Source organism: Trachypithecus francoisi, unplaced genomic scaffold (genome assembly GCF_009764315.1).
Source record: "Trachypithecus francoisi isolate TF-2019V2 unplaced genomic scaffold, Tfra_2.0 Lachesis_group11, whole genome shotgun sequence".
NCBI classification, from domain to species: domain Eukaryota; kingdom Metazoa; phylum Chordata; class Mammalia; order Primates; family Cercopithecidae; genus Trachypithecus; species Trachypithecus francoisi.
In genome coordinates, this window is record NW_022681456.1 from 119,565,466 (window position 1) to 119,575,468 (window position 10,003).

The 10,003-nt window shown below is 44.5% G+C and overlaps 1 protein-coding gene across 5 annotated transcripts in view; it reads right to left on the reverse strand.

Moving 5' to 3' along the window:
- The window catches only part of BCL2L14 (BCL2 like 14), a 43,712-nt gene extending 35,314 nt beyond the window's left edge, over positions 1-8,398 (reverse strand). For 3 of the 5 annotated variants that reach the window (XM_033222843.1, XM_033222839.1, XM_033222840.1), the window contains exons 1-2: positions 8,285-8,376; positions 6,592-6,642 (exon numbers count right to left, since the gene is read on the reverse strand). The gene's annotated coding sequence lies outside the window, so the exon portion shown is untranslated. Of the gene's footprint in view, positions 1-6,591; positions 6,643-8,284 lie in introns of all 5 variants that reach the window. The other 2 variants (XM_033222844.1, XM_033222841.1) reach the window with 2 other exon arrangements.
- Between the last annotated feature and the right edge of the window lie 1,605 nt (positions 8,399-10,003).

Sequence of the window (10,003 nt, forward strand, 5' to 3'; positions counted from 1 at the left end):
TCGATACTAAAAATACAAAAAAAAAAAAAAAAAAGCTGGCTGTGGTTGGCACGTGCCTGTAGTCCCAGCTGCTCGGGGAGGCTGAGGCAGGAGAATTGCTTGAACCCAGGAGGGGGAGGTTGCAGTGAGCCAAGATGGAGCCACTGTACTCTAGCCTGGGTGACAGAGAGACTCCATCTCAAAAAAAAAAAAAGAAGAAGAAGAAAGAAAAGAAAAACAAAAAAAAGAGTTAAGTAAAATTGCCCAGGGTCGCACATGAGGCAAAGCTGGAATTTGAGGGAGCCCAGGCAGTCTGTCTTTAAAGCCCATGATGCTAACCACTAAACCTGATCCTCTTCTTCACATGGTTCAGATGCAGCCCAGTTTGTTGATGCTCTTCACCTCTTTTCTGGATTTGCTATTACTGCTTTTTGACTTTGGTGTAGGGAAAAATGGAAAGATTTGCAATGGGCAAAGAGATTACTGGATATCCTTTCAATGGAATGTTAGTGCCTTTGGGGATTATCTGATTTTATAGAGATATGCCTATTTATTTGCTTTTGATTAGGCTATTTTACAACTCCTTAGAAACAAGTTAACAAATAGAAAACTGATAGTAATGCAAATAATTCCTTGCATATTAAAATGCAAATAGTCTCCTGTGGAATGCCATTGTTTATTGTCCTATAGATATTAACCAGTTTTTCCAGTTTTGCCTGCTTGTAAATATAGTTTGGTATTTCTTTTTTTTTTTTTTTTTAGACGGAGTCTTGCTCTGTCACACAGGCTGGAGTGCAGTAGCGCAATCTCGGCTCACTGCAAGCTCCGCCTCCCGGGTTCACGCCATTCTCCTGCCTCAGCCTCCTGAGTAGCTGGGACTACAGGCGCCCACCACTGTGCCCGACTAATTTTTTGTATTTTTAGTAGTGGTGGGGTTTCACTGTGGTCTTGATCTCCGGACCTCGTGATCCGCCCGCCTCGGCCTCCCAAAGTGCTGGGATTACAGGCGTGAGCCACCGCGCCCGGCCTTATCTCAGTATTTCTTATCTGACTATAAATGTGTGGTAGTTGGAGTTTTCTCCTTTGAGCTGGTTTTAATATTTTGCTGGCTCAAGTTAAATGAGTTAAATAAAATATTTGCCACATGATCTTTTATGTCATGTGAGAGTCATGATTTTTCTCCTTAAAAAATAATCTTTAACATTGGTTAAATCACTTAACTTATCTGGATCTCAGGTGCCCTTCAGTCTCTTTGATTGCATGCTTAATTGATTGAGATGCATCTAGTTAGAGATCTCAAGGTTCTCTTATTGATTGTGTTTTGTTTTTGTTTTGAGATGGAGTTTCACTCTTGTCGCCCAGGCTGGAGTGCAGTGGCGAAATCTTGGCTCACTACAACCTCTGAGGCCTTACAGGTTCAAGCGATTCTCCTACCTTAGCCTCCTGAGTAGCTGGGATTACAGGCGCCTACCACCACGCCCAGCTAACTTTTATATTTTTAGTAGGAACAGGGTTTCACCATGTTGGTCAGGCTGGTCTTGAACTCCAGACCTCAGGTGATCCACCCACCTCGGCCTCCCAAAGTGCTGGGATTACAAGAGCCGTGAGCCACCGTGCCCAGCCTATTGGCTGTGTTTTAATCAATGGCTCAGTTATTTACAGATAATACAGGTAACAACAGAGCATAGGATTTAGGGCTCAGGCTCCTCAGGCACAGTCTTGGAGTCCAATTCTGCTTCTGCTTCTTACTATAGATGAGGGGTTTAGGGAGTGATCTGGAGAAAGAAGCAAAAAGGATGCTTGATTGCAAGGCTAAAAAGGAAGCTCTTGGATAAGCTCTCACTTTAAATGCTGACAAATAGTGCCCACAGGAGATGTTAAGGAAAAATTTCCTGTTGACACTTGTTAAAATGGTAAGGCAGATTTTATCCGGGATTAGTGTAGGGACCACTGCAGTAGGGTCTTGCAGTCAGGGAGAGAAGCTGGGTTAAACTCTGAATGCAGCACAGGCAAGTGGCGATTTGTAGCCAAGGAGTAAGGTGGGGTCAGTGGGTGGAAAATTACTGAGGAGAAACACTGGGAGTCAGGGGATTCTGGCTAAGCTGACCTGGTGTGATTCTTGCTGACGACCAGGCAGGGTGATCAGACATCGCCTGGGGGATGATGAGGGATGAGGAATTTGGTCAGATTTTGCAGGTGATCAGATATTGGGGGTGGGGGCATGCCCAAGGATGGTGCCTAACTGGGCTCAGAGGAGCCTGACTAAAGTTTGGTCAGGGACACAGTCTTTGTCAGCAGCTATGAAAACACAAATATGAAAGCGTGTAATAGGCCTGGAATAAGAGCACTGGACTGATCGGAGCTTCTTGAAAATGTTAATGACAGAAGAAGGGATTTTTCTGGTTTATTCTCAACAACAGAAGGCAGAGACAAGGCAGAACCGCTCTGAGTCCATTTGACTTCTGTCTTCTCTACCAAGGAAAACAGTCTCAGTTGGAAATGACTGAGAGAAGTTGAAGCTTTCTGCCTGTGAGGAGAGGGCACAGGTGGGTTTTGCACCTGTAAGTGAATCTCAGGCCCAGAGTAGGGAGACCTAGGGCCAATCACTGAGTGGTAGCCGAGGACTGCAGGTGGCTTGCACTGTTTCAGCAAGTTGGCGGGTCTCAGAAACCCTGCACTGATGTTAATTCTTGCAAAATCGGAAACTGAGTTATTAAATGGATGATTTATGAACCATTAGAATGGTGAGTTTCTTGTGTTGCTGGAGAGGAGGTCAGCACAAAGGAATCCCATCTCCCACGGATCGGGGTGTCTTTGATGAAGTGCACGTTCACTCTAGCAAGGCTTCTGACAAAGACCTCCTGAGATGCATGTGAACGAGGTGAATTGCTGGCTAGATGAAACTGTTATTACAAAACTTTTCAGATGGTTTCCCACGTATAGGTACTTGAATTGTGCGTTGATGGAATGAAAGCCGTGACCTTTCTGGATTGTTTACTTTTCCATCTCCTCTCTTTCCTAGATGTGTGAGTGGGAGCAAATTGTTCAACCTCTCCAGCCCTCAATATTTTGTGAAAAATGCCTCAATCTCTAACTGTTTATGACTCTATGAGTAATCGGTTCATACACACCTGGAGGGATGTCATTTTCCTCTGAATTCTCTCCCTGATTCTGTTTCATCATTTTTCTTTTTTTTTTTTGAGATGGAGTCTTGCTCTGTCGCCCAGGCTGGAGTGCAGTGGCACAGTCTCGGGTTGCTACAACCTCTACCTCCTGGGTTCAAGCGATTCTCCTGACTCAGCCTCCCGAGTAGCTGGGACTACAGGCGCGTGCCACCACGCCTGGCTAATTTTGTATTTTTAGTAGAGACGGGGTTTTACCACGTTGGCCAGGCTGGTCTCGATCTCCTGACCTCGTGATCCACCCACCTCGGCCTCCCAAAGTGCTGGGATTACAGGCGTGAGCCACCGTGCCCGGCCCGTTTCTTCATTTTTCATGATTGACTTAGATAATAACGAATGTGTAGAAGATGTGAGGACGCTGGAGAGAATATAGATAAAAGTTCAGGCCCTGGAGTCAGATAATCCTAGGTATGAGTCTTGCGTCAATCCCTTCCTAATTGGATTTTTTTTTCTTTTTTTTTTGAGATGGAGTCTCACTCTGTCACCCAGGCTGGAATGCAGTGGCACGATCTCGGCTCACTGCAACCTCCACTTCCTGGGTCCAAGCAATTCTCCTGCCTCAGCCTCCCAAGTAGCTGTGATTACAGGCATGCGCCACCACGCCTGGCTAATTTTTTGTATTTTTAGTATGTATGGGGTTTCTCCGTGTTGGCCAGGCTGGTCTCGAACTCCTGACTTCAGGTGATCCACCCATCTTGGCCTTCCAAAGTGCTGGGATTACAGGCATGAGCTACCGCACCCAGCCCCTAATTGGATTTTGAGCAAGCTTCTTAACTTCACTAGACTTGGTTTCCTATCCTATTAAGTGAGAATAATAATAATATTTAACTTTGTATAAAGACTAAATGATTATATAAGGTATTATATTAAAAAAACAAACACGTAGCAGGGTGTCTGGCACAAAGTCACGGCCCCCATAACTGTCAACTGTTTTTGTTTATGTTATTACTAAGCTGGGAGAGGTGACATTAGGTAACATATGTTTTAAAATTATTGTAGGGTGAGGCCGGGCGCGGTGGCTCAAGCCTGTAATCCCAGCACTTTGGGAGGCCGAGACGGGCGGATCACGAGGTCAGGAGATCGAGACCATCCTGGCTAATGCGGTGAAACCCTGTCTCTACTGAAAAATACAAAAAAAACTAGCCGGGCGACGAGGCAGGCGCCTGTAGTCCCAGCTACTCGGGAGGCTGAGGCAGGAGAATGGCGTAAACCCGGGAGGTGAGCTTGCAGTGAGCTGAGATCCGGCCACTGCACTCCAGCCTGGGTGGCAGAGCGAGACTCCGTCTCAAAAAAAAAAAAAAAAAAAATTATTGTAGGGTGAAACTATGAGCTAAAACCTGGAATTTTATAGGGTTCAATGTAAAACCCAACATTTAGGTTGAACTGATCAGCTGCACCTGAACAGAATGGGAGAGACCTGGCTTAAGAGTGGCTCATGTCAAAGGCATTTAGAGATTTTTAGGTGATTGTCAGCTCCACTTCAATCATCAGTATGTGGTTCCAAGGAAGCCAGTGTTGTCTGAGGTTGAGTTAATGCGAATGCAAAATAAGTTATAGTGCTGGCCGAGCGCGGTGGCTTACGCCTGTAATCCCAGCACTTTGGGGGGCCAAGGAGGGTGGATCACCTGAGGTTGAAATTTCGAGACCAGCCTAACCAACATGCAGAAACCCCATCTCTACTAAAAATACAAAATTAGTCGGGTGTGGTGGCACATGCCTGTAATCCCAGCTACTAGGGAGGCTGAGGCGGGAGAATTGCTCGAACCCAGGAGGTGGAGGTTGTGGCGAGCCGAGATTGCGCCACTGCACTCCAGCCTGGGCATCAAGAGTGAAACTTCGTCTCAAAAAAAGAAAAAGAAGAAAAAGTTATAGTGCCATTGTAACCTTGTACTGGTGTAGACTGTGTCCCCTGAGCTGTGTTCAGCCCTGCCCTTGTGTTTTTTGAGGAAGAAAAGCAGGCAGTGAGACTACTTGCCTTCAAATCCTAACTCTGCTCTTAGATTAGCGCTAAGAACTTGGGCAAGTTATTTAACCTTTCTGTGCCTCTGCTTTCTAATTTGTAAAATGAGAATAATAAAAATTGTATCCATCTCACAGGGCTGCTATGAGGATTCAGTGGGATGTAAATGTAAATATGTAAGGTGTTTCCAAAGGTGTTTGACTCACTGACATGCCAGAGAAATGGTGGTGGTAATGCTGGTGGTACCATCATCATCGTCATTCTAAGGACATTGTCCATGTCCCCGAGGGACCTGATCAGAATGGTGATGGGTGCTGCATCAGTGAGACAAGAATAATGAATTCATGAACCCTCTTGCTCTTCTACTACCCCTGCCCCAAACACACTCCCTTGATATAGGCAGGCTTCTCACTTTTAGGCTTTGGCGTAAGTTGGAGTGCTCAGACATATATTCCTTTTGGTCTCTATCACTAAACTTTAGAAATCATCTCGTTCAGGGCCCTCATTGTAGATATGGTCAAGAAGCTAAGAAACCAAAGTCCTGATCCTGCAATCCCACTTCTGGGTATTTATCCAAAGGCGTTAAAATCAGTATGTTGAAGAGACAGCTGAACTCCCATGTTCATTGCAACATGATTTACAATAGCCAAGATATGGAATCAATCTAGGTGTCCATCAACAGATGAATGAATAAAGAAAATGTGGTATATATACACAATAGAATACTATGCAGCCCTAAATAGGGGTGAAATCTGTGATTTGGGACAAGATGGATGAATGTGGAGGACATTACGCTAAGTGAAATAAGCCAGGCACAGAAAGACAAGTATTGCATGATCTCATTCATGGGTGGAATCTGAGAAAGTTGATCTCATAGAAGTCAAGAGTACAATAGTGGTTCCCAGGGACTGGGGGTAGAGGGATGGTTGGGAAAAGCAGAGAGGTTGGTCAAAGGCTACACAGTTTCAGTTAGACAAGAGGAATAAGCTTTACTGATCAATTGCACAGCATGGTAACGATAGTAAGTAATAATGTATTCTACATTTCAAAATTGCTAAAAGTAGATTTTAAATGTTTCTACTGCAAAAAATAGTAAGTTTGTGAGGTGATGGGTTTGCTAATTAGCCTGATTTAATCATTCCACATTGTAAACCTATATCAAAACATCAAATTGTACTCCATAAACATATATTATTACTACTTGTTAATGAAAAATAAAAGTAAAATGAAAAACAAAGGAAAAAGAAAAAAAACCTCAAAAAAGAAAAAGAAAACAAGGTCCTCAGCCTTGTCCCATTTTCTATCCACTCACCACCCACCTCGTTCTCACATCTGATTGCTGAAGTCTTTCCAACTCCAACTCAATTCCACTCCTTCTTAGAGCCTTTCCAGCTCCTCCAAGGTGAGCTGGGCTACTCTTTCCCCATGCCTACACCATCGTAAGTTGTGCGTAGCTATTACAGTACTTACAGTCTTTGTTTTAGTGTCCATCATCTACGCCTCTGTCTTCACCCTGCTTGCCTAAAGAGCAAGGAGATAATATTCACTTTAGAGTCCCACTTGGTACAAGCATGGTGCTTTGCATATATTAAACCATCATGAAACGCTCATTGAATTGGGTATTAAGATTGTGTCATGTGGACTACTTATCTTAGAAGAGAGAAGATTTAGGAGGAATGGAATGGACTCTCATGGAAGGATTCGATTCAGCTACCTAGTGCCAGAGAGCAGAATGGGGACCAGCGGCTGAAAGTCACCAGGGGGTAAATTTGATCTGGCTGTGTGGGGTGGATTCTTCCCAGTGACAACCATTTAACGGGGAGATGGGTGCCTCATGAGAGGTGAGTTAAGGTTATTCAAGCAGAGGCAGGATGGCCACTGTCAGGAATGGGGTAGAGGGGAACCCTGGGGATTCCCTGTTTATTAGCTGAGTTTCAGTATCACTAGAAACCTCGGTGATGTTTTAGGTTCACATGTAGCTACAGACTACAGCAGCTGCATGGGGCACCTGATACGCTATCAGGGTTGAGATAGGCCCAGCACTGCCCAATAGACCTGAGTCTGGCTTAGGTTCATTCTTGGCTCCTGCTAGTCTAGTCTGCAAGAAGCTGTACTCACAAAAGGCCAGCTCCTTTACCCACCATCTCCATTTCTTAACCCCTCCCTCAATCTTACACATCCTGCTCACTGCTGTCTGATGGCCCTATGAGGTCAATTTCATGCTGAACTTTACTATAGTGAAAAGTCCTGAGTTTCATCTAAAAGCATTTGACGTGTCTCAAGTTAAATTCTAAAACCTTTCAGTTTAGCTTAGGTTTATGGTGCTATTCAATCCTTATGAAGCACTTCCCCCACAACGTTCTAAATCCATCTCTTATGTAAGCTTCCACAGGCTGCATGAGGCCCAGGATGGCTTTGAATGTGGCCCAACACAAATTCATAAACTTTCTTACGACATTATGAGATTTATGCACGGCCATTCTTTTTTCTTTTTTACTTTTTTTCTTTTCTTTTCTTTTTAGCTCATCAGCTATTATTAGTGTTAGTGTGTTTCATGCATGGCCCAAGACAATTTTTCTTCCAGTGTGGCCCAGGGAAGCCAGAAGATTGGACACCCCTGTAAATAGGCTGTTAGACTCGAAGCTATAGTTTTCGTAGTTCTTCTGCCCATTCTATTTCCTTCTCAAATTATGGGTCTCATGATTCCTTTTCAATTTGGGTCCCAGATCTACTCCTATAAGCTTCTGGCTAAAACCTTTCTGTTTTGCAGACTCCTCACTAATGAGAAGGTCCCCCTTGGCATTTTGCTCTTAGGATCTGGTTTTCTATATTTTTGAGGCTCTTTCAAGACTCCGGTCCAGCCTTTGCATGCCAGGGCATTGGTCATGACCTCCTATTGAACCCCACCTCCTCCCACGTCCATCTAGGTCTCTTTACAACACAGTTTTGCTCCCCTACCCTTGGCCCTGAGTGTTTCTGACACCTGGCCTCATTCCTAAGGTTCTTGCTCAGGGAGGTCAGTAGAATATCTGCCATATATCAACCTGATAAATGGATTGTCTCCCAAGTATCTTCCTTCACACATTAAATTTTAGGACATATCAAACTTAAGAGCGGACTCTATTTCAAAAGCATGTTTATAAGGAACTTATGTAACACTCACATTTTCCCCGTGCATATATAACATTCTTCTAGGTGGTTAGTTCTGCCAGGCGAGTCCAGGGGAGCCCATTTAGCCTCTAGGATGAAGTGAAAGCACTGGAACTTTAGAATCTTTGGGAGTAATAATAGTGGGATAGAATACAACTGCAGTGTAGAACAGTGTTTCTACGGGAAACTATTTTCAGAGTTCCGCCTTAGATTGCTGGATTTTTTAGATGGAGTATCGCTCTATCGCCCAGGTTGGAGTGCAGTGGTGTGATCTCGGCTCACTGCAACCTCTGCCTCCTGAGTTCAAGCGATTCTCCTGCTTCAGCCTCCTCAGTAGCTGGGGCTACAGGCGCTCGCCACTAGGTTCGGCTCCTTTTTGTATTTTTAGTAGAGACGGGTTTTCACCATGTTGCCAGGTTGGTCTCAAACTCCTGACCTCATGATCCACCTGCCTTGGCCTCCCAGAGTGTTGAGATTACAGGCGTGAGCCACCGTGCCTGGCGCTGGGATTCCTTTAACTGTCTGCAATGAGACTGGGCAGCCCCCTACCCCCTATTAAAAGAAAAGAAAAAAACACACCCCGCAATGTATTGAGGAATCACTGCATACCGGGCAGTGCAAACTCATTATCAGTCATGTCACTTCATCCTCACATGAACTCTGTGAGCTGGGCACGGCTGATATCCATATTTTACTAATAAAGATATGGAGGCTAAGAGACCGCTCTCGATGGCTTTCGACAGGGATTCTCATAACATAAAGTCTGGGTGGGTGCTAGGAAAAGAATAAGGAGTCTAGAAAATTGAAAAGGTGAGCAGAGAGTCAGAGATTACGCAGAAGATGGAATAAAGATTGGGGCAGAGGCAGCCTAGCTCAGGGTAGGACATTTTTAGACATTATAGAGAGTCGACCCTTGAACAAGACAAATTTGAACTGCACAGGTTCACTTATACACAGGTTTTTTCCAATAAAATCTACACTGAGTGTGTCTGCCTCTCCTGCCTTTCCTTCCACTTCCTCTGCCTCTTCTGCCTCTGCCACCCAGAGACAGCAAGAACAACCCCTCACCTTCTTCCTCCGCAGCCTACTCAGTGTGAAGACAATAAAGAGGAAAACCTTCATGAAGCTCTGCTTGCGCTCAACGAAGAGGAAATCTTTTTCTTCCTCATGATTTTCTTAATAACATTTTTCTTTTCTTTGGTTTACTTTATTGTAAGAATAGGTCGTATATTTCATACACGAAATATGAGTTAACTGACTATGTTATCAGTAAGGCTTCCCGGTCAACAGTAGGCTCTTGGTAGTTAAGTTCAGTAGAATATTGGGCAGACATCAGCCTGACTCCTTTTTTGGGAATCAAAAGTTATACACGGATTTTTGACGACGTGGGGGTCAGCATCCCTCACTCCACATTGTTCAAGGGTCAGCTGTGTTCCCTTCCCCATGACCTGTCTTTTGGCAAAGGGAAACTCAGATCCTGTTGTAGGGTCTTTGAAACAATGCACAATGGCCACAGTGGCCCATGAGAGGGAAAAATATTTACATGGCAGTGCGGGGGATTCAGTTCCCACAAATAGGAGATTTCCAAGGAGTTCCACAACACACACACAGAGATACACACACAGAGACACACCCAGACACCCACACACACACACAGATATACACACAGAGACACACATGCAGACACACACAGACATACACATACACAGACACACACAGAAACACACAGACA